Source organism: Lactuca virosa, chromosome 8, assembly GCF_052849685.1.
Source record: "Lactuca virosa cultivar CGN04683 chromosome 8, Lactuca_virosa_CGN04683_v6, whole genome shotgun sequence".
Lineage (NCBI taxonomy): Eukaryota > Viridiplantae > Streptophyta > Magnoliopsida > Asterales > Asteraceae > Lactuca > Lactuca virosa.
This window is the reverse complement of record NC_136433.1, coordinates 317,223,150-317,227,920: the sequence shown is the minus strand read 5'-3', so window position 1 is coordinate 317,227,920 and position 4,771 is coordinate 317,223,150. Positions and strand designations below refer to the sequence as shown.

The following is a 4,771-nucleotide window of genomic DNA, read 5'->3' as shown; positions in this document are numbered from 1 at the left end:
TTAGATTAAGGCTGGGATCTGAAGAATATGAAAGTAAAATCAACTCCATCTCTTACATTTGTAAGGCTTTGTAACTACTTAATTGAATTTAGTACATAAAAAAATAGGTTAAATGATTTTATTTTGATTATTAGTGTTTATAACAACAAAATATCAAAATGTCATGTAAGCTAAAACACTAAAAATGTAAGTAGCGGTAAAACGGTCCAAAAACATTAAAAAAAATAGGAATATGTTATTATTGTACAAAAATCTTACATGTATTTTTCTTTTGCAGTTTTTAACAGTTTTTTTAACCAAAAATTTTATTTGGTTTATTAATAATCGAATCATGATGAAATATAGAATAATAGATATATAAAACAACTGGAGATCTCCAACAAATGTTCAATAATAGATATACCACTTATGTATTTTAAATAAAGGTAAAACATATAGCTATTTAAACATTGTACTTTCAAATATAGCATCATATTTTAAAAAAAATATTATGCTTTTTTCCTTATTCATATTTTATTTGCCAACACATAAATTTTTCAATACAAATGGGGGAAGGAGGGGTAAAATGGTCCAAAATCATAAACGATGCAGGAGGGGTAAAATGGTCCAAAATCATTAAAACGAATTAGGATTATGTTACAATAAGAAAAAAACATATTATTTTTGTTGTAAATAAGAATTAAAAATTAAATTATGATGCTATATTTGAAAGTATAATGATTAAATAAGAAAAATAACATAATTTTATTTGAACATAACCACAATGCTATTAAGCCCTTTATTGGGTTAAAACTGACATTCCTATTATATGTATAAATTCTTTGCGGGTTAGAATTTGAGAGCTCATGTTGAACCCAACTTCTTGATCATACAATAATGTTGTAGATACAAGTTGCTCCGTATTTAGTCATAACTACATAATCGATTTATATATGCTTATCTCAAGCTATTTTTGGGAATTTAGTAATGCTTTGTTAATTGACATTTATTAAATACAACTTAATCACAAGAAACAAACTATTGACAACAACAAACAACAAACAAATAAAGTATCCAATCATAAAGAATGGTCTTTACAAAATAGCTTCATAATAAAAACAAAGAATTATTAAAAAAAACAACAAATGAAAAATGTCCTATTTTCTAAATGGGAAAGTAACCCACAAAAAATCCGATCGAAAAGTAAAAACTTCATGACACCAATGAACCGGAATAACATGCTCAAGTGAAATACCTTTATAGAAATACAAATTGTGATTTCGGAAAACCCACGATTCATGATCATCAGCATTTTTGTTATTGGTACCAACCCTAACCCATCGATTATCAACCAAAAACCAAATATACCACAAACAATGAGCAATTTGTAAAGCATATCCAACTTTTCCCCCAAATTTAAAAAGCCGTGATGTGTACAAACCATACACATTGTTTGTCAATGGTGGAGAAATTATTAAAAATTCTTCCGAATATGCATCAATCCGCAAAATGTCACTATTTGATAATAAAATGTAAACCGCACCTCCACATAATTTGCTTCATTAGAAACAGGACAAACAGAACATGGTAATAGTATATTACCAATATCCGCCCATGCACATGTAACAGAATCAAACATTTCCAAATGGAATTGGTCATAAACAACAAAATCATCTATAATTTTCCTAAAAAAAAACATACAACTCATTAAATAACATTAGTGCATATGTATTGTATTATGTAGAAGAGACTTACAGTGATTCCGAATATGATAATCGCATGATCTTGTATTGGCAACCATTTGAACCATCCATAAAAACCATAGCATACTTGCTTGTAAAGTAAGTATCATTTCCATAAGGTAATATTAAAATTTGAAAAGTAGTTACTTTACAAAGGAATAAATAGCTCGATCCAAATACAGTTGGATCAACAGTTTCACAAAGAACCATTCCATACTCAGAAGATGCTACAATTTTAGTCCCCTTTGGTAGCATATCAAAATCAAGATTGTGTATTGAACTTGTGTAGTTTTCCAGGGTGTTGTTTGTTGAACAATAAAACCAAAAACAACAATTTTCCTCCTCTTGTAAACATCAAGTACGTGGTTTTCGTATGTAAGTTTGTCAAGATACTTACATGTACAACGTAAAAGATCGAATGTTTTTAATGTAGTTCTTGTAAGAATCTCAACTAACAGATCTAAATCCAAGTCTAGCAACTACAAAAACAACAAAAAAAAAAAAAAACAAAGTACAGTTCAAAGTATCATATTTAAAAAAAAACATAGGAATGGGTTAACATTTATTCTGAAATATCCAAAAAAATATAAATGTGCCTGTAACCGATGTGTCTTCACACGTTTAATATGTAAAGAACCAGTCAATCCATTATTAGCAACAACGTTTTCAGCCTGAAACGTAACCACATATGTTTTTAATGTTTATAACAACACAGAAAACAGCCTGAAACGTAACCACATATTTTTTTAATGTTTATAACAACACAGAAAACGATAATACACATAAAAAAACATGCAACAAATTCACATAAAAAATGTTTAATATAAAGACGATTTGAAGTTTATTAAAACAATGAAATTACCCCAAGATGATGTTCTTGTTGATGATGCATTTGATGTTCAGAACTATCGTTATCCATATCTATAATCAACAGGAAACAACAAAAGAATATATAACAATGCTGTAAAACTGTATGTCGAATATATATTAACAGATTAATATAAAACTAAATTGAATGAATTAATGATACAAATTAGTAAGATTAATGCAACTTGCAGAGAAGCAAATTAGCCAAAAACATAAACCACCATAACGTACGTGAAGACTTCTGCCGAACGACCTAAAGAAACTATTGAAAAGTGAACTTGTGAAGCCGACTAAGGAACAAATTCGGTGATAAACCCTACAAATATAATCAATATAAATAACGAACGAATTTACAATTTCGGTCCTTACAAATAGTTAATTGTTTACCTCTATTTAAAATACAGAGTGCTACATTGATTTATAAAAGCAATTACATAACCGACTCATTCTTACCTTGTCATACAAACGCAATAACAAAATAACATCAGACGCTTTTTATCCCCTGACAAATTATACCAATGGCCATTTATACCCCTCAGCTTTTAAACATCTTTAACCATGTCTGGCGTTCTCATTCAGCAAGTAAAAGTAAAAAAAAAAGTTAATGTCAACGTAACTGAAGTCAATAAGAGTTGTTACCCCCGTATAGTATACAAAAACTTACACCACAAATTGAATAATGAAACAAATATCATTAGTTGATAGTATCGTCACTATAGAAAACCAAAAATCATGGTATCCCAACATTGAAAAAAAAATCAGAGGAAAAATATAGATAAGAATGAAGATAAAAAATATTATATTAGCAATAATAAATCAGCCAACTATACACAATGGTAAATAGTAAATGAACAAAGTATGCGATCATAAACAATTGTCAATAGAAATTGTGTTCATAAAAAAAACATCCCAGGAATCAACGAACAAAAGAAATGTAAAAAGTCCTATTCTTTATGTGGGAAATTAACCGGCAACAAATCCGATTGAAATGTAAAAACTTCATGACATCGATCAACCGGAATAGCATGTTCAACTGAAATACCTCTATAGAAATAGAGACTGTGATTTCGGAAAACCCACCATTCATGTGCATAAGCATCTTCATTAATGTCACCAACTCTAACCCATTGACCATCAATAAGAACCCAGACATACCACAAACAATGATCGATTTGCAAAGCATATCCCAGTTTTCCCTCGTATTTAAAAATGCGCGGTGTGTACACAACATACACATTACTTGGGCATGGTGGCAAAATTAGATAGATTTTTTCCGAATATGCATCAATCCGCAAAATGTCACCGTCTGATAATAACATGTGAACCGCACCTCCACTTACAATCGCTTCATCCGCAACAGGATAAACAGAAAATGGAAATAGCATATAACCAACCTGTGTCCATGCCCATTCAACGGAATCATATATTTCAATATGGATGTTTTCGTAAAGCACATCATCAATTCGACTACAAAAAAAAAATAATAACTTACAAGTCAGTAAAGGATAAATAAATGCATATGTATATGTTATGATATAGAAGATACTTACACTGACTCAGAGAATGATAACCGCACGATCTTGAAACGTGAAGGGTTCGAACCACCCATAAAAACCATAGCATACTTGATTGAACGGTAAGTACGATTTGGATAAGGGATCAAGTTAACACCGATATTAATTGCCTTACACATAAATAAAACGTTCATTCGAACTATACTTGGATCATAAAATTCACAAAGAATGATTCCATGGTCAGAACATGCTACAATTTTAGTCCACTCTAGTATAAAAAAAAATCAACGTTGTCCGTATTAAATGACGAAGCATATTGAAACTGTGTAATTCCCAAGGGTGACGTTTGTTGAACAACAAAACCAAAACGCACATCATTCTTCCGCTTGTAAAGATCAATGAACTGTCTGTTGTATGTAAGTTTTTCAAACTGCTTACATGTACAACACAAAATACTTAATGTTTTTAAAGTCGTTCTTGTAACAATTTCGAATAACAGGTTTGAATGCAAGTCAAGCAACTACAAAAAAGTAGGAAAAAAATTATAATAAAAAGACTGCAAAAAAAAAACAAACTAAATTTTAATGTTTTAAATATAAAAAAACATACAAATGGGTTTAACATTTATTACCGAAACATTAACAATATATAAATCTACCTCTAACTTAT

At 29.7% G+C, this 4,771-nt stretch overlaps 1 long non-coding RNA gene across 1 annotated transcript; it reads right to left on the bottom strand.

The window, feature by feature from the left end:
- Nucleotides 1-2,076: 2,076 nt before the first annotated feature.
- LOC145129475 (uncharacterized) lies at nt 2,077-2,871 on the bottom strand. Its single transcript, XR_013717518.1, has 3 exons — nt 2,820-2,871; nt 2,584-2,642; nt 2,077-2,392 (listed from the first exon to the last, which is right to left on the bottom strand). It is a non-coding gene; the product is annotated as an uncharacterized LOC145129475 (long non-coding RNA).
- Between the last annotated feature and the right edge of the window lie 1,900 nt (nt 2,872-4,771).